The following is a 21002-nucleotide window of genomic DNA, read 5'->3' as shown; positions in this document are numbered from 1 at the left end:
TTATTGTGAGGATATATAAAGGCCCAATTTTTGGTCCTGAGACAGTGAGCCCTCGGCCGATTTTCGGACGAGAAACCTGTATTGGTTCAACTTAGCCGTGAAATAAGTGTAACACAAATAGGCTGTGTGTAAAATAATGACAGTGGCTGTTCAGTGGTGTCACATACACTGTATTATTCTGCAAGATCTGAGTGGTTAGGTTTTTACTGCTCATAGATGTTCAACGGTAAACTATCGTAGCAGTATGCTGCCGTTAGCTTGCAAACTATTAATGAGGCTTATCAAAAGTTAACCAATAGTGATCAGGCCACATAAACTGTGTAAAACTGGGGGGTCGTGAACAGTGAAAGTAAAGAACTGTGAAACGCAGGTGTGCAACTGTCAGCTACATCATTTACAGTAGTCAGTGTTGAACTCCCCCCCCCCCCCCCCCCCCCATTTTTTAGCCAGGATAACAACGCAGTACGTCGATACCAAGGACTATCAACAAAGAAATAAAGCAGGTCAACATCACAAGATGTAGAAACATGCCTACCAACGTTTGTTTATCTCATACAACTCCTTCTTGGTGTAGCAATTTTTTTTTCTGTCAGTGTATTTTAGCACTCTTGTTTGTTGTGCCTGTCTGCAACTCAGTGTCTCCTCTATGAGCTGAGTAGCAATCTATCTTTTCCTTATTGTTGTTCCATCCTGGACTTCCCACTGTTCTATCCTATCATGGATTTCTTAATCATATTGGCCAGTGGCTTAGCAATAAAGTAAGATAAAAAAAAATTATTAATGTTTTTGAAATGCCATGTATCTCTGGGATTTTAGTGTTTTTCAATCTGCTTACGACTCTTGTAATTACTTGGAATCAGATAAATGTCCTCTGTTAACTCATTTATAACATTAGCTGCTAGAGTTGCGATAGTCCTTGTTAAGACTGTTACAAACATTTATGAAGTAATTAATAAATGGATTTGGTACTGAGTATGGTTTCCTTGGGGTTATTGTTTTTATGTTTTGCCTGTCTCAAGAGGATACTCAAGATGAGGACAGGGGGGGGGGGGGGGGAAGAGGAGGAGGAGGAGGAGGAGGAGGAGGAGGAGGAGGGCAACTCATATTAATTTCTTGGCAAATCATGAAATAGTTTAGACATTTCATGATAAATGGATATGGCTATGCTTGCTACTAGTCACTATCCATCACATGTTCTGCCGTTCTTCAAACTGATACTGAATCAACACATCTGTTGGTGTGGTGGGGCAGCGTGTGAAGGTAGAGTGTGATAATGTTTTTCACTGTTGTGACTTACTTTCAACAGGAGAAGGGCTTTGCAATCAATGGAAATTACCAAATGTTTCCTTTCAGTGGTGGCGCCCATCTTTTCTGAGGACAGGCCTCTGATCTTGAGAACTGGCTGATGTGCCTTTCCTTTTTTAACACCTGCCCCCCTTCCAACCTATCCCTATCTCCTCTCTAAAGGAGTGTAACTAATAGTTTATTCAAGTCAAACCAGTTTTGTGTGTATTACCCATATTTGGTTGGCTTACACAGTTTCTTCAATGTCAGTAGCAATTGAAGCTTACAAAGTTGGTGCAGATGTACTTCTGTATCTACATACATATTTTGCATATAGTGTATGGAGAAGGCTACCATGAACCACTATTATCATTTAATTTCCTTTACTACTCTATTTGAAAATGTAGTGAAGGAAAAGCAACTGCCTATATGCCTCTGCACAAGCCCTAATTTCTCTGATCTTCATGGTTCTTACGTGAAATGAATATGGTGGCAGTAGAATCTTCTGCAGTCAGCTGAAAATGCCTGTTCTCTAAATTTTTTCAATAGTCAAAAATCAAACAATGGAAAATCCAGGATGGAATGTAACAATAGTGTTTCACAAAAAGAAAGTAGTCTGCCCTCCAGAGATTCCCATTTGAGTTCACAAAAAATCTTTGTAACACTCGCATGATGGTCAAATTTATTGGCAAAAAATTTAGTAGAATGCTCCTGAATTGCTTTGAGGTCTTCCTTTAATCTGATCTGGTGGGCATCACAAACACTCTAGCAATGCTCAAGAATGGGTCGCAAAAGTGTTCTTTACGCAGTCTCCTTTGCAGATGAGCTACACACTTCCATAACGCTCTCCCAATAAACTGAAGTCAACCATTTACCATTCAAATGTCATTTTCTCAAGCAGCACCCCAAGCATACTGTATTTGAATATTACAGAATTGTTTTGTTTTTCCTACTATATTAACTCACACTCTTCTACATTTAAAGCACGCTGCCATTCATCACATGAAATAGAAATTTTGTTAAGTCATCTTGTATCCTCCTAAAGTCACTCAATTATGATACCTTCTGATACATCACAGTGTCATCAGCAAAAAGCCATAAATTGCTACTCATTCTGTCAGATAATTTATGTACATAAAAAACAAGAGCAGTTCCATCACACTTCCTTGGGGCACTCCTGATAATACCCTTTGTCTCTGACTGACACTCGCTACTGAGGACAATGTACTCGGTTCTATTACTTAACAAGTCTTAGAGCCAATCACATATTGTGAACCTATTGTGTATGCTTGGATCATTGTTAGCAGTCTGCAGTGGGGCTTCATATCAAATGCTTTTCGGAAATCTAGAAATATGGGATCTGCCTGTTGTGCTTCACCCACTGTTTGCAGGATATCGTGTGAGAAAAGGGTAAGCTGAGTTTCACTTGTGATTATTTCTAAACCCACATGAATTTTTTGACAAACTTTTCTGTCTCCAGGACATTCATTATATTTGAACTCAGAATACATTCAAAAGTTCTGCGACATACCATTGTTAAGAATAAGGGTCTGTTCTTTCGCCCTTCTTACACAGGAATCACCTACGTATTTTTTCCAGTCACTTGGGACTTTGCGCTGGGGCAGAGAGTCATGATAAATGCAAGCTAAGTAACGTGCCAGTGCCATAGAAAACACTCTGTAAGAATGAATTGGGATGCCATATGAACCTGGTGATTTGTTTGTTTTTAACTCTTTAATTTGTTTCTGAATGTCAGGGTTCTACGCTCTCTGTATGAAAGTCTGTGCAAAGGCAAACTATGGTGTGTCTGTATAACCCTTTTGTGTGAATGATTTTTTAAATGCTAATTTAAAAGCTGTAGCTTTCATGTTGATGTCTTCCGTTGCCACACCAAACTAGTCGATGAGTGACTGGATAGAGCCCTTTCACTCACTTAGTGATTTTATGAAGGAGTAGAATTTCCTCGGATTCTTGACAAGATCCTCCACAAACATATGACAGTGGAACTTGTATGCTTTTCACAATGATCTTTTTATAGTTGCGCAAATTTCTACTAACTTTTGCCTGCTGACATTTTCACATTCTCTTCTCATACTAGAGTGCAATCAATCTCTACTTCTTCAGCATTTTAAGAAGTCTGTTATTAACCACATTGGGTCATTTCCGTCCTTAATCCACTTATTTGGCCATACTTCTCCAGAGTGAAATTCACAATCAGAAAAAAAAAGAAACAAAAACAAAAAAAACATAGTGACACTGAAACATGAATTGCAACTAAAAATGTTTTGGCCAGATACAATCCTCAACAGTTAGTGACTGGTTGCTGTCGTTAATAGCACTGCACATTCAGTTACTAGTCAGAGTTCTACTTATGAATTATGGAAAAAAATGGCAAAAATGCAGGGCTCTTCATATAAAAACTCCAATTTTGACTTTCTGTTGAAGTGTATTCCATGTCAGGCATTCTCTCAACAAAATACCATTGGAGCACGATGCTGATCTGTGATGTGGAAAGTAAGCACTGACAGAAAATAAATGCTGCCCCCCATTGTCTTTACAATATGAATATACACTGATGGAAAAAATTGCAATGCCAACAAATAATTAATCCTGGGTAATGAAATTTCAAGACTACATTTGTCTACATGATTAACACTGCAAGGTCACAGGTTAATGTAAGTGTGAGATAAGCCACTGTAAATGTGAAATACTAGTACATTAATAACTGATGTAACTGCCAAAATGTTGAATGCAAGCATGCAAACGTGCATGCATTGTTTTACGGGTGCTGGAAGCCAGTTTGTCGAATGGAGTTCTATGATTATAGCATTTGGCAGTCAATACAGGGATGGTTAATGCTGTTTGTGGATGACGCTGAAGTCATCTCTGATGAAGTTCCATATGTGCTCGACTGGAGACTGATCTGATGATTGAGCAGGGCAAGGGTTCGTGGCAACACCCTTATGGTAAGTTGGTAAACGTAAATAGCTGAGATAGGATGTTTGGTGGCATAACCACCATGTGGAGTTTTAAACTGACCTCGTCCTAATTCTCATCCATATTTTTGTAAACTCAAGACTAAGTTCTCAAATCTATTTTTAATGCTATTAAGGGTATACCAGTCAGAATTTTAGCCTGTATCCACATGAGAAAGAGGTTTGTAGTCCATACTAAATCTCTCCAAACTTTATCTCATTTTATTATGTAAAAATGCCCCTCTGTCTTGCTGAAGTGTTATATCCCTTTCATTACCTGCCTTGTGGCTCACAAGCAACCGGGTACATGCCATCTGCCACTAACAGCTGTACTCCGACCTCGCTGCTGCAAATGACTGTCTCGCCTTGCTGCTTCAACCTACCATGACCTCTGTTGCCTCAGGGTCAGTATGGCAACATTTATAAGATAAGACTGAGATGCAAGAGAAAAAATATACAAGCCCCCTCTTAGCCCCTGTGACCCCAACTCAATCAGGCAAAATGATTATTGCATACATATCCCTCGAAACACAAAGTTATTTGAAAACAATTACTCTCCTTTAGCTTGTAACTTTTGTGAACATGAAACACGACTCTTGTGGGAAGGAAGATGGATGTGTGGTCAGTTACCTGTTAGGAGGGTATAAGGGGGAGGAGGGGAGAAGAAATTATACTGCCCTGAGTTATTTAGTTGATGTTACTGCCTGTGGAGAGATAGCTCCCACAGCCACAGCATGTGGTGGTGGTGGTTGGTTTTGATGGGCGCTCAACTGTGCGGTCATCAGTGCCCAGCTGCATTTGGTGCAAACACCATTCCCGGGGTGAGGGTTACTGATGAGAGGCAGCTGCGAGAGCAATCCTCGACCAATAGGAGCTCACAGAGAACTGACATAGGCATTTGGATGCTGGTAGCACAGTGGCAAGCTGATATGAGGTCGCTCTCTGTTACAGACTCCTGACTCGACCAGAGATCTTTTCCTGCTCTCCTGAAAACATAAATATTTTTGTGTTCCACACCATGGCTGCAATGAACCTCTAGACAGTCGGCACTTTGCCAGGTGGGCTTATGTACCAATTTTCAGGTTAATAAACATGTTTCTGTTGAACAAATTTTTTTGTCTTTTATTTATGAAACATCACAATGGATGCTCACCAACCAGTCCTGACCACTCCCACCCTGCGCGTTGCTACAGTGGCAAGCCAAATTCTATCCATATTCACCACAAACCATAAAATCACAAGAGCACCACAGATGAATTTTAAATGTTATGTTTTCATCCTCCTCTGATTTATGAAGCAATTCAAAAGACAATTATTTATCAGCTGAAATCTTATTTCTGGCAAATTATTAGCTGTGTAGAATCTTCAAGGCATTTTAAAATTTTCTGCATGAAGAAGGCTCAAATCCTGCTTGGTGCAGGGATTGATTTTCCAACTAAACTATTCTAATACACTTAAAGAAATGACCTTCAAGGGCCAATCTGTTACTGCCTCTCTCCTGCTAACCTTAAAGCATTTACCCACACCTATAGACTGGTTTGCACATATAAACTGGATGAAAAACTGCCAATATTTCTGCATGTTTATTAGTTAAAGCTTTAAACTTCCATCACTGGAATAAAAAGCACTGTTGACTTATTACCAGATTATCCAAAACTGTGATAGTGGAACAGAACTTTTGGACTGTTAACTTGTTACTCATATGTCACTCAAGAAAACCTCTTAATGTTTCCATCAAGTAATTTTATTTACATTTTAATACATTATCAAAGTCTTAATTTTAAATACAATTACTACATTGGCCATAAAGTACAGCACACTTATGAAAACATATAAATAGAAAAAATAGAAAAGAGCTATGTTACAAAAAATACACTCTCATTCATTCTAAAACACTAATAATGCAAGTGGGTGTTTTATTATTTTCGGATACAAAATTTTAAACCATAGTGTCACAAAAAATACAAGCAGAATAATCAGTTACATCAAAAGAATCCACTAAACTTGAATTAAAGCTTCTAAAAATATCTTTTACAAACTTTTGCGTATCTGCAGCTTACAAACAACAGTGCTTCACATTGTGTCAATGAAATGTAAGATGCCAGCAATTAACAAAATTCTGAAACTTTTATGAGATGCGAGGAACAGGCCACCTTGTTAAATGTTTAGTTACTGGCCTAGAAATCTCAAAAAATTTCAAATGATACTTTGTATGTATCTTTACCATCTGGAACAAACATTTGATCAGCTGCTTATCTGAAAAAACAAAACAATTATATAATATACTGTAAAAACAACAAGTAGTCTGTGTTTCATTACTCTAGGAGGACTAGCAAACCCACAAGGTTTTTCAATTATGGATCAGTGTTTTCATTCCTATAAATCAAAAAGATGCCAAAGGAAAAAGAACACACATGAACTTACTCTTCATACAAAGTGTAACAAAATAATGTGCACATTCTTTGAAACATATAGCAATGCAATTTAATTAAGTAGTGCTATGACAGTCTAACCCATACAGTCACAACACTTGTGTTCTTCCTTGTTATACTCTGTGACATCAGTACTCCAAGCAGCTTGCAAGCTACACTTCTGAATACGACATTGGATGAGTGTAAACAGTAACATTTACACTGATTTGTAACATAGTTTTTACAATGGAGAGCGTATTTAGTGCCATAAAAATTGACAATAACTGAAAAATGACACCACATTGGTCTTTCCATAGTTTCCATGGGACCCTGGGAGGTTGAAATGGTATTTTACAAGACAGTTATTGTCTTGCAACCTACAGACATCTATTGAACGTTTTCTCTTAAGAACAAAAAAATTGAGTAGTAAACAGCACGAAACGTGACCTTTTGGGGAAACATGTCATGTATCTACTCAACAATGTGAAGGTTTGTTCTCTACTCTTCCAGGCACATAACATGTATGGAATGCAATACCTACAGCATTTTATGCCTCAAATAAACCACTAAACTGTTTCCCAACACAGAAGAAAGCAATTCCACTATTGTTGCTACATCTGAGCCACAAAAGGCACGAATCTTCAATATATTTACTTCTGAAGCAAAAGTAGTTAAATTATATATATATATATATATATATATATATATATATATATATATATATATATATATATAATAGAAGGAACCCGTGTGAGGTTGATAGATCCTCCATCGGGCGCCTCCCCAGGTGGCGGATAGGGGAAAGCCTCCCAGATATGGGTGGCACCAAGGAAATCAAATACTCGGGGCGGACCAAAACTATCACATCCTCGAGGATAAGTACCCGGAGTAAAAACCGGCGAAACGAAGAAAACTAACACAAAAGCCCAGACACGTTTGTGTGGTAACCACCGGTACTCTGGCCAGCGTCTGTCACCAATGGTGCGGCTGATGCGAGCTCCAGGAACTGAAAATCCCTGGTTCTACCAAACTGGCGCAAGCCAGACGAATTACAAGCATAATGGCAAGTACACCTAAAAACAACATTACCCCAGGTGGACGATCCACCCGTCGCAAGACGGCAACCAGGCACTCGGATTCTGGGGACCTGGAGATGTACTAAAGGGCGAGTCGGAGCGCTCTGGCAAACTACCCAAGAAAACACACACATACTTTGGCACCTTCAACATACAGACACTAATACAAACGGGAAAATTACACAATCTAACAACGGAACTCACCAGTCAAAAGATCTCGATCCTAGCGCTACAAGAAACAAGATACACGGATTCAGACACAATAGACTACGGAAACTACAGATTCTTCAAGAGTGGAACCAACAGGAAAATCGGCAAAGGAGGAGCACTCCTCGGCATGGCCTTCGCAGTAAACAAAAACATCCTAGACTCAGTAAAAGAAGTCAACGCGATCGACAACAGGCTCATGACCATGCGAATCAAACACGCCAACAAGAACTACACCCTCATCAACGTACATGCCCCCACGAACGCAGACAACAAGGACAAACCAGAAGAAACAGACAAATTCTGGGACAAACTCGAAACCACCCTGGCAAAAATACCCCAAGACAACGCGAAAATTCTACTAGGCGACTTCAACGCACAAATCGGCAGAGAAAAACGCTACAGAAAAACACTAGGAAATTTCCCTGCACACAAATTCACCAACAAAAACGGCACCAGACTGATCGAACTCTGCCAGCAAAACAACCTCAAAATCATGTCAACCTCCCTGATGAAAAAGCCCAAGAAACAAAAGACATGGCGATCACCAGTCCACTCACTAGGCGAATTCCAGATAGATCACGTGGCAATCTCCTATGAATACCAGAAAGAAATCCACGACGTCCAAGTGAGAAAAGGCGCCAACATAGATTCGGACCACTACCTAACAAGAATCAAAATCAAACTCACACCAAGAAGACAACACAAAAAGAAATTGACCTCACCGAAATTTGATACAAGAAAGATCAGAGAATCGAACATCACAGAACACTGGGAAAAACAAGAGGCGGAAGATTGGACCAGCTTTAAACAAAAAATTGTGAACACAGCCAAAGAACTGATCCCGCTGACTAGAAAACCCAGGCACCCTTGGTGGAACACTACCTGCGAAATCGCCCTACAAAATCGAAGAACAGCTTTCACAAACTACAACAGCAACAAAACACAAGAAACACAGGACAACTTCTATGAAATTCGAAGACAAACATCGAAAACAATAAGACAAGAGAAACGCAAATACATAAACGATCAGCTAAACTCCATCGAAGAAGACTTCGGAAATTTCAACACACGGGATTTCTACAGGACGTTCGCCAACCAAGTCAAAGGATACTCACCACAGAACCTCTGCTTCAGAAAAGAAGACGGAAAACTGGCACTTACCAACAAAGAAAACTGTGAAGAGCTCGCGAAGTACTTTTCAAAATTACTAAATTGCCCGGAACCTAACTCAACCTTCGAACCCCGAGAACCGGCCAACGCACCGGAAGACTCACCATCACCAACAAAAGAAGAAATCCTCCACTGCATAAAGAAACTGAAAAACAACAAGGCAGCCGGTGAAGACGGAATAACGGCAGAACTGCTGAAGAACCTAGGACCAAACTCGCTAAACGAAATCATACAGAACACCTGGACAACCGAAATCATACCTGACGACTGGAAGACCGCACTCATTCACCCGCTACACAAGAAAGGTGACAGGACAGACACAAACAATTATAGAGGAATTTCCCTGCTACCGGTCATCTACAAAATTCTATCAACCTGCCTTCTCACCAGAACGCAAGGACAACTGGAACCCGCCATCTTGGAATACCAAGCGGGTTTCAGACCCAACAGAGCCTGCCCCGAACAAATCTTCAACCTGAAATCAATCATAAAATCCCACATGACAAGCCCCAAAAAAATCATCTGCACTTTCGTCGACTTCAAAAAGGCTTACGACTCGATCGACAGAAAGTCCCTCATCCAAATCCTCAGAGAAAAAGGCCTAGACCAAAAGACTCGAAGACTAATCGAACACACACTAACCAATACAAAATCCAAAGTCAAATTCATGGGCGAAATCTCAGACCCCTTTGAAATCCACACTGGCCTAAGACAAGGAGATGGACTATCCCCGCTATTGTTCAACATCGTCCTGGACAAAGTAATGAGCGAATGGGAAGCTGAAGTCAGGAGACAAAACACCTGGAGACCAGTCACATTAGGAAGGAAAAGACTGGAAATCCCTTACCTAGCATTCGCAGACGACCTAGCGATACTGACCTATGACCCAACATCAGCAAAAACACAGATCGAAATCCTGAAAGAATGCGCCGAGAAAGTCGGCCTACAAATCTCTTTTGAAAAAACGCAAGTCCTAACAAGAGAAGGCGACGACATCACAACCAAGTACGGCAAAATTAAAGGGGTCACACACTTCAGATACCTAGGCGAAATCATCGAACCGACCGGAACAGAGAAACTGGCTTACGAAGACAGACAACAGAAGACACGGAAATCACTAGGCATGGTACGAAACGTCTACAACAAACAATGCATTTCCAGAAACACCAGGATCAGACACTATAACACAGTGATCAAACCCGCCGTACTGTATGCCAGCGAAACACTAGCACTCAACAGGAAAATCAAAATTGAAGAAATCAAAAAAGAAGAACGCAAAATCATAAGGAAAATTTTAGGAGGAAGACCCACACCAGATGGCTACAGACTACATAAGAACTCGACAGTAGAAGCATATTCGAACATCGAGAACGATATGAGAAAAAGGCGCCTTAAATTCTACGGACATTTAGATAGACTCCCTGAAACAAGACTCACCAAGAAAATTCTAGAACACATCAAGACACTTAAAGTCTCGACATCCTGGATGGAAGGAGTCCGAAAAGACCTACAAGCAATTGGCACCACAAACACCACAGACAGAAGCACCTTCCGAAAACACATAGACAACTGAGAAGTAAAGTCAGAAGCGCTAAAACAGCGGACCAAACAAGAATGGTCTGAGGAGAGAAAAGAGGCCCTCTCCAAGAGAATGAAGGAGTACTGGAAGGACAAGAAGAACAAGCCTTCAAAGTCATAAGCTTAACGATTTCCTTTTAGGGAAAATTCGCCAACAATAATAATAATAATAATAATAATAATAATAATAATAGAAGGAAACATTCCACGTGGGAAAATTATATCTAAAAACAAAGATGATGTGACTTACCAAACGAAAGCGCTGGCATGTCAATAGACACACAAACAAACACAAACATACACACAAAATTCAAGTTTTCGCAACCAACGGTTGGTTGCGAAAGCTTGAATTTTGTGTGTATGTTTGTGTTTGTTTGTGTGTCTATTGACATGCCAGCGCTTTCGTTTGGTAAGTCACATCATCTTTGTTTTTAGATATATTTTTCCCACGTGGAATGTTTCCCTCTATATATATGCTTTGAAAAGCTGAGACAAGTGTAAGGATGTGCAAATCATAAGACTCCATATAAAATTGTTACATGTCAAGGAAAGCACCTCTCATAGTAAGGACTGACATCAGAAATACTGAGCGTCCATAATAAAAGTTCTAGTTTCAAAACGCTGTAGAAAGAGAATAACTGCTCAGAACGATGTCAGATTTGAACAGCATATTATTGATGCAGGGGGACACGTAAAAAAGATGATGACGACGATGATGATGATGAAGATGAAAAGAGGATAGATGGCACTGCAAGTGTTAACATAAATGAGGTTGCACATTACACCATCTGTACTCTTCAGTGTGCACAACTGCACAAGTTCGACAGTCAACATTTGTGGCATTTTAAGTTAGATATGCCCATCCACCAAGGCAAGGCTGTACCAGACAGGACAGGAAAAATCAGTTTTTAACTGTCCTGAGGCCAAAAACTGCATTAAAAATTGGTTTCAAATTGTTGTCCACCAAAATTTGAAATCGAGAAACAGTGTGTTCCACAACATATCAGTGTCTTTGAGGGTCACATTCAGAATGCATGTGCAATGTGTGCCTTCAATCCACTTATGTTCGTAATTGGAGCACAGAACACAAAATCTTTCAGATAATCTGTATGACTTCTGGCTGTGGTGTTATGATCAGGCAATCTAGACAGCCAGGCTGTAAGAAAATGACAGCTGGTAGTTCTACCATTTCCAAAATGCTCCAGCAGCAGTCACTTCACTGGCTGTGAAATGTGCAGAGGAGTATGAGCTTGCATAAAAATGATCCTACCCACACATCCACAGTGTTGAAGATTGGAATGATGATGGTGCACAAAAGACTCATGGCGAGACTTGAGGTTCTCCCAGCTTATACAATGTTCAAATAACTTATGTGAATGCAGCAAAATGATGTCAATGACAACTGCTGACATTTCAACAGGAGCACACCCTGCCATTTTCAAGGAATAACTGGGCAATCATGCATTGCAAATGGCAGGATGTGTTCCTTTGGAAATATTGGCTGTTGTTGACATCATCATCCGCCTGCATTCCCGTAAGTTATTTGGACTCTCGTAGCATTCGCCAGTGATGGCACAGGTAACAGGACCCGCAAGACTCCTCTACTAGAAAGAATACGGCCATACGATAAATGATGCTGTTAACCCACCCCATGCAGTCACCTTTGCTGCACTGGTTGATGTGTGTTCAGGTTTTCCATTGCCCATATTATGCAATTCTATGTACTGACATGTCTTCTGGCATGGAAATGGGCTTTGTCTGTCTACAGAATGTTCTGCAACCATTCATTGTCCACTTCCCTACGAGCAAGAAATTCCAGAGTCTTTCTGGCAGTTCAATAGGAAGCAACTGCTGAACCTGGGTGATCTTGTATCAATAGCTATGCAGGGTGGTTCATAGGATTTTATGCACCACGCTCACAGGCATGTCCAAAATTCGGGCAATTCCATTTGCACAGCAATGTTTGCACACCACCACTCAACCACTCTTGGAATGCTGCAGTCACATCTCTAACAGACTTCGGATCCTGCTTTCCAACCTCTGCTACACTGCATTTCAAAAGAAACTGTCTTTTCAAATTTTTTAATCATTTTCTCCCACACCTTTTCTCATACCCCTGATCAGCCGAAGCTTCTGCAGGGCTACTAGCACACGGTTACCATTCTTGTAAAAGGTTTACCAGCAGCACATGATCCTTCATGGAGAGTCACATTTGGCATCTTGAATGCAAACTGAGGAAAATCCATATGCTGTGTGTATATTGGTGTGCATATTCCAACGCTTACAGCGCCACCTACGAGTCAAATTTTCATTAATTTTATTTTTTTCTTTCCATGACATTTGCCCTGCGTCAATAACATGTTGCTCAAATTTGACATCATTCCGAGCAGTGGTTTTCTTTCTACAGTATTTTGAAACTGGAACTTCAATTATGGACACCCTGTATATGATTCTCGTGGATGAAATGTGTGTTTATGTTCTCCTGATTTCAGCAGTATAAGCTGCAGTTATACACACATTTGAAAGTATTTCTCCATGAATAAGTTGTAGCTTATGGAACTGAATCTGTGAGGTTTAGCTGTTTTTACATTTCTTTCATGATCATTCAAGTCTTGATAACTTGAAGCATTAGTAAATACAGAAACATAATAACTATTTCATTAAGGAAGTAGCAAAAGATTAAAAATGAATGTTAATCTTAAGATTGCTTTCTAGGAGCACTAGTGCCATTTCAACGGTCAGATGGCAACAATTTTCACAGCAATGAGTGTCGCAACTGTATATACTAGACTGTGTTTACATAATTTCTTGTCTCAGAACAATGTGTACATTCTTTAAAATAGAATAATGTGTAAACTCTGTTATGGGACTGTAAACAAATACTGTGTAGGTATAGTTATCATTTGAACAACAGATGTCGGTAGTAAAGTGTTATTGGAAAATAAAGAATGGGAGTGGGAGTCAGCTATATTTGAGAGTTGATCTTTGAACGTTAAAGAGTGGCAATCTGGCAATACTGTATCCACATGATGGTGACTACCTCTGTCAGCCATATGGGTTGTACTGTGCAGTTGGTGCAATGTATAAAGTTTGGGTTAGCATGCAGGAGATCAAGGGTTCAATCCTAGGTTGGGGTGCATATTCACGAGCAGCAACATCAGCCCAGTTATCAGATGCACCAAGGACCAGAAGCATATCCACATATACATTGAAACTTCCTCGCAGATTAAAACTGTGTGCCGGACCGAGACTCGAACTCGGGACCTTTGCCTTTCGCGGGCAACTGCTCTACCAACTGAGCTACCCAAGCACAGGTAACAGGCTAAGCCATGTCTCCGCAATATCCTTTCTTTCAGGAGTACTAGTTCTGCAAGGTTTGCAGGAGAGCTTCTGTGAAGTTTGGAAGGTAGGAAGCTAGGTACTGGCAGAAGTAAAGCTGTGAGGACAGGGTGTGAGCCGTGCTTGGGTAGCTCAGTTGGAAGAGAACTTGCCCACGAAAGGCAAAGGTCCCGAGTTCGAGTCTCGGTCCGGCACACAGTTTTCATCTGCCAGGAAGTTTCATATCAGTGCACACTCCGCTGCAGGGTGAAAATCTCATTCATATATACATTGTTTGTCTATGCTATATGTCTGCCACACTAGTCCCTGTCTGGTGGACAGTGCATACAGTATAAACACACCATCAGTCCTGTGTGTTGTTCCAACTAATGCACATTACCCTTCTGACAGGTATTGTTCTGCATGATTCATCCTGAGACTGCTAATTGTGAAATGTTCGGCTTTAAATTACACTGTTTCCCTAATGGTAACAGATGTGATGTTTCCACACACAATCCTATTGATATAATAATAATAATAATAATAATAATAATAATAATAATAATAATAATAATAATAATAATAATTATTATTATTATTATTATTATAATTATAATGCATTGAGATACGCACTAAACAGCATGCAGTTACCAGACTCAATGTTGAAAGGCATAATTAATGGGACCATGGTGATAACACATATAAATAGTGTTGCTAGTCCTACTGGTAACATAAGGCCCTAACGAATTGTAATGGAGGAAGGTTCAAAGAAAACAGGTTTCACATCTAGTAGATGAAATGGTGTGAACAAATTCATGCCCACGATGTGGAAAGGGCTTCTTCCAAAGCTCACCAGTCTTCCATTTCTACGACTGTAGTATGTAAGTGCAAATGTTTTCTAGAGGACCCGCTGCAATCGGTGTTGACAATTAACGTGCCAGATACCATACCACTTGGACTACATTTACCAATAAAAACGTATGCCTCAACCCAGGATTGAACCCTCGACTTCCTGCATACTAACCCAAAACTTTATACACTGCACAGTACAACCAATATGTGCTGACAGAGGTAGTCATCATACATGTGGTTACAGTGTTGCCAGATTGTCACTCTTTAACATCCTTTTTCTGCCAGATGTATTCGCCAGATGAAATTTTGGGAGAGACATTTTTTTATCGCTGGCATGCGAGGTATCACGCTGCGAAGCTCGAGTGCGCGCATTTTGCTTCACCCTGTATAGTAAAGTGTGTGTGGGTACAGTTGACAATTCCTGCCAAACCAAACACCATCAAACACAGGTTTTTGTGTCTGATGATGCCCTTGGTTCCCTCTCATGCACGTTATAATGCCTGTACGGTGATAGTAGTACTGGTTGTGGAGGTATGAGTGTTCGCATCGTGGTGATCACCAGCAAATGTTATTTCTCTTTTGAATCAACATATTTTTCAATTGGGGGGGGGGGGGGGGGGGAGAATTCAAGATTATTCCATAAAGTTCTTAAGCTATTATGAATATTCTCGAATGTTAACAAGTGTTTTAATGCACTAGAATATTCCCAAATGTTCTAGAATGAAACTTGCGCAACATGGTAAAGATAGAGGAACAACTAATAAAAAACCTGTATCCACTTATAGTGAGGAACTACGATAACAAAGAATGGTTGTCTGAGTGAACAATTTTAGCCACAAAAAATGTTTTAGTTCAACAAACTAATCAGCAAATACAGAATAAGATACCAGAGGATAAGAACAAAGATGAAAAAGCACACTTCCAAGAGAATTCTTAAATTTGCTCAATGTACCCCGTATCCTCTCAGAAAAAAGCTTCTAACCAACTCCATAGAGCAGAAATGTTATTCAGAAAAGAAAAATCCATATCAGTATTCATATCATACATTCCACCCTTTTCAACAAACTTACCGTTCAGCTCTAAAAGGCTCCACATCCAGTAAGATTAGTAAACCATATGACTGTGTATGAAGCAAAAGGGCAAAATTTCCAGTATTGTGGAGTGAATGTGAAAGGATTGTATTTTTTTTTCACAGACAACTATAAGCAGCATGTTCACATGTTGGCAATCAAAAATCTCATTTGTCACTTCAATCACCACCACCACCACCACCACCACCACGGTTGTGGCGTAACAAGCTAGCTACGCCACACTGAGAAGGGAGCCGAAAGGCACGCGTACACACACGCCGACTGGCGTCAAGTCTGGAACAGGATATGTTATGACTGCTATAAAGAAAATACATAGCTTTGGAATATACTTAACTTTATTCTTTGTTGGTTTACAACGTTCTTCTGGAGACATTTATACGATAACTCTCAAACTAGGTAAGGCTAATGGCGCCTTGCTAGGTCGTAGCCATGGACTTAGCAGAAGGCTATTCTAACTGTCTCTCGGCAAATGAGAGGAAGGCTTCGTCCGTATTGTCGCTAGCAATGTCGTCCGTACAACTGGGGCGAGAGCTCGTCCGTATCTCGAGACCTGCCTTGTGGTGGCGCTAGGTCTGCGATCACACAGTGGCGACACGCGGGTCCGACATGTACTAAATGGACCGCGGCCGATTCAAGCTACCACCTAGCAAGTGTGGTGTCTGGCGGTGACACCACAACCACCACCACCACCACCACCACCACCAGTGTTCTGCCTAAAGGCAGGTTTTCACATGGTAGTTCTCCAGGCTGTCCGGTCTTCTCCCATCTTCTTCAGGTCTGCATAGTTTACTCATCCCTTTATGTTGTCTATCATCTTGTACCTCCTCCTTCCTCTGTCTTCTCCCACAAACCAATCCTTCCAAAGAATCTACTAGCAAGCACTCCCTTCTCATGAATGTCCCAACCAGTTCTTTTTCCTTTCTCTTCCAACCTTCAGCAGACATCTCTCACCAACCCTTTCCAATACTCTTTCATTACTCACTCTTTCCATCCAGCTCATTCTCTCCATTCTCCTCCACATCCACATCTCAAATGCTTCTAACGTTTTTTTCATCTTCTCGTCTCAGTGTCCATGTTTCTGCCCCATATAGTGCCACACTCCAGACAAAACATTTGCCAAGCCTTTTCCTTAGTCTTTTACCTAATTTGCCACATAAGAGTATCTTCTTTCTGTTGAATGCCTCCTTCGCTATGGCAATTCGAGTTTTCAGCTCCTGGTGACATCTCAAGTCTTCAGTTATAGTGCTTCCGAGATATTTAAATTTACTTACTTGGCTAATGGCAGATTGTCCTATTTTAATATTGGACAGTCTGCGTCTTGTACTGATGACCATACTCTTTGTTTTTACTGTGTTTATTTGCATCCCATATTCCACACAAGCTTCATTCAGATCTTTGAGCATGTTATTCACTGTCCGTTCACTTTCTGCCACTAGTACCATGTCATCAGCAAATCTTATTCATTCTATTCTCTTTCCACCAATACATATTCCTCTTTTCCCATCTAAACTTTTCGCAATAATCTCTTCAAGGTATACGTTAAACAACAGTGAGGAAAGGCAACAACCTTGTCTAACACCTCGTCCAATGCTGCTTCCTTCTGACATTTCATTTCCAATCCTTATCCTTACTTTCTGGTGTAAATATAGATTCTGTATCAGTCATCTCTCTTTCCAATCTACTCCTTTCCTCTTCAATATATCCATCAGCTTGTTCCACTGAACTCTGTCAAAAGCCTTTTCTAAATCTATAAAAACAGCACAGATTTCCAGAATGAGATTTTCACTCTGCAGCGGAGTGTGCGCTGATATGAAACTTTCTGGCAGATTAAAACTATGTGCCCGACCGAGACTCGAACTCGGGACCTTTGCCTTTCGCGGGCAAGTGCTCTACCATCTGAGCTACCGAAGCACGACTCACGCCCGGTTCGAGTCTCGGTCGGGCACATTATTTTTAATCTGCCAGAAAGTTTCATATCAGCGCACACTCCGCTGCAGAGTGAAAATCTCATTCTGGAAACATCCCCCAGGCTGTGGCTAAGCCATGTCTCCGCATGTCCTTTCTTTCAGGAGTGCTAGTTCTGCAAGGTTCGCAGGAGAGCTTCTGTAAAGTTTGGAAGGTGGGAGACGAGGTACTGGCAGAAGTAAAGCTGTGGGTATCGGGCGTGAGTCGTGCTTCGGTAGCTCAGATGGTAGAGCACTTGCCCGCGAAAGGCAAAGGTCCCGAGTTCGAGTCTCGGTCGGGCACATAGTTTTAATCTGCCAGAAAGTTTCAGCACAGATTTCTCTACCCTTTTCCATATATCTTTCCCCTATAGTTCTTAGCTGGCTAATAGCATCTCTTGTTCCTTTTCCTCTTCTAAATCCGAACTGCTCCTCTGCAATCCCTCTATCCAGCTTGCCATATAATCTTCTATTCAACACTCTCAGCAAGACTTTGCCATTTTTCCATAAATCTGTTCTCCAAATCTGATGCCTTTCCTACCTCTTTGAGTCTTTCTATGTTTAGTCTTTCCTTTGCTTTACCTCTCCATACTTTTTTCAACTTCACTTGTATTTCTCCCATCACTAGGTTGTGGTCTGAATTTATATCCGTTCCTGGATAAGCTTTAGCATTCTTCAAACAGTTCCTAAACCTTTTTTGTATCAGGGTGTAGTCCAGCTGATATTTTTCCCTATTCAAAGTTGATATCCATGTGTAACGTCTCCTTTTGTGGTGTTCAAATAATGTGTTACCCACTACTAATGAATTTTCTTTACAGAAACTAATTAGTCATTCACCTCTCTCATTTCTTATTCCTAATCCAAATTTTCCTACTGTATCTTCATCTCTTCCTTCACCCAACACTGCATTCCAGTCCCCCATGATGATAATGCAGGCATTTCTATTTTCTTTCTCGATGAGTTCTTGTATTTTCTCATAATATTCTTCCACTTCCTCATCTCTGTGCTGGCTGGTTGGCATATATACCTGTATTAATGCCAAATCTTTTGAACTACCCTTCAGTCGTATCATCATCAGTCTTCCATCAATATATTGTACCTTCATTACCTTATTTTTCAACTTTTGCCCTATCAATATTCCTACTCCGTTTTCACCACTCTTGATTTCTCCTGAGTAAAAGAGTTTATAATCTCCACTTTCTATCTCCCCATCTCATTTCACACAAACCGAGGGCATCTAATCTGTTCCTTTTCATCTCCTGTTTTGCATTCTTTAGCTTTCCTGCTTGCAGAAGTGTCCTCACATTCCTTGTTCCAATCCGTATCTTTCCTCCCTTCATTGTCCCTTTCTTCCTTTCAAATGTGTCTATTCTCAATGTGTTCCCCTCCCGAAGATCCGAATGAGGGGAAGTTTTAACTCCGGAATCTTTCACATGGAGAGACATACCATGTACTGCTTAGGAATGTAATGTGCTAGTTTCAAACATAGTTTATAACAACATACAATAAATAAGTTGGATGCTATAAAAATGAATTATTAACCACAAATAATGGAAACTCCAGGTTGGCATACCAACAACGTAAGGAAAAGATGGGTTGATACTTAACGTAAAGATGACATGCTAAGTTCCAGATACACATGATTAAAAGATACATTAAGTTTTTAGCCACAGCCTTCATTGGAAAATGAAAGAGAAACACACACACATTTATTCAGACAAGCAAGCAATGGCATTCTGGCCCAAGCTGCCAGAGATGGCAGTCATGTGAGCATGAGGTGGGCTTACTTGTGTGAATGAATGTGTGTCTCCTCCTCTTTCTTTTTCTAACAAAGGCTGTGGGTGATAGCTTGTATATCAGTGTCTTTCAATTGTGCCTGTCTTCAGCTTAACATGGCATCCTTATGGTAAGTAGCAATCTATTTTTTCCTTACATTGTTGACATTATTAGGTACACATTTTTTACAATTTAGAAAATCAAGGAAAAAAGGATCAAGCAAAGTGAATCATCAAATCTGAAATCTGCTCTCCACACACTGTCTGCTTTCTGGAAACTGATAATTTTTTTTAATGCATAACAACATCATATTTCCGATGATGTGTGAAATGATGTAGGCAAAATCAGTTTTTTGAGTAAGATAAGATGTGAACAGTAGTAGCAACACTTCTGGTTTGCATCCAGTTGCTACAACAGCTACCAGAACATGAAGAACAAATAATATTTTTTGTTTTCCTCCTTCCATTGGTCACAAATGAAAATGAGTGGATGCCAGAGTTATTTGTTCAAGTGAACATCTCATTGATATAAAAAGAAACACGAATGAAAAGATAATAAAGCAAATGCTACATTACAACCATGAAACTAAACACACTGTGTTATGCCAAAGCAAGTACTTAAAACCTAGAAAATGACAAATTGGGAATGAGAGCAGCAAAACCTGTGTACACGAACACAAAAACAAAGATTGTAAATATTATTTGTGTTTCAGCTCCCAAAACCCGTTCTGCCATCAATCTCAAAAACATCTGTATTCAGCAATGAATGCACTGCTACCCAATAGTGCGTGTCTAAGCACCAGAGATACATAAAATGGAACCAATTTTAATACAAAAGCGACAGATAAGGTTGATAAAATTAGCCTTAAAATACCTTTGTCAAATATTCAAAAACTATCATTTTAACAATGCATTTTGTGTGGGGAACTTAGTATTTGTATGGTAGTTACATATTATAATCTGATTATGAAGTACAGTTTTTTGCACAAAGAGTTTTATTGCTTTTAGACATAACAGCTAACTTAATCCATTTTTAGTTCAGCTAAATATGTTGTACCTAAAGAAAACTAAAATCCTGATTTTTATGATAACAGAAACAACTTCTCTCTTCTTTTTGCCAGGTATCAATGGCCTAAGTCCCTACAGCTCAAGCATTTCACTTTTTTGATCATTCTGGTTGAAATTGTTAATTCAGAAGACATCTGTGGTAACAACCACATTTTTGGAGCGAGTTTTAGCATTTGAAAATCTCAGCATCTGAATAAACACACAGTTTTTTTCTTCAACACTGTAGGCCATAGCATCAACAGAGCATCAGC

The 21002-nt window shown here is 40.1% G+C and overlaps 1 protein-coding gene and 1 non-coding gene across 2 annotated transcripts in view; both read right to left on the bottom strand.

Moving 5' to 3' along the window:
- Window positions 1–6081: 6081 nt before the first annotated feature.
- Window positions 6082–21002, bottom strand: part of LOC124788249 — an 82845-nt gene continuing 67924 nt past the window's right edge. The window contains exon 8 of the mRNA XM_047255440.1: window positions 6082–6515. The gene's annotated coding sequence lies outside the window, so the exon portion shown is untranslated. The remainder of the gene's footprint in view (window positions 6516–21002) is intronic.
- Trnas-cga lies at window positions 13941–14015 on the bottom strand. Its single transcript has one exon. It is a non-coding gene; the product is annotated as a tRNA-Ser (tRNA).

This window comes from Schistocerca piceifrons, chromosome 3 (genome assembly GCF_021461385.2).
Source record: "Schistocerca piceifrons isolate TAMUIC-IGC-003096 chromosome 3, iqSchPice1.1, whole genome shotgun sequence".
NCBI classification, from domain to species: Eukaryota; Metazoa; Arthropoda; class Insecta; order Orthoptera; family Acrididae; genus Schistocerca; species Schistocerca piceifrons.
This window is presented reverse-complemented; position numbering and strand designations above follow the sequence as displayed.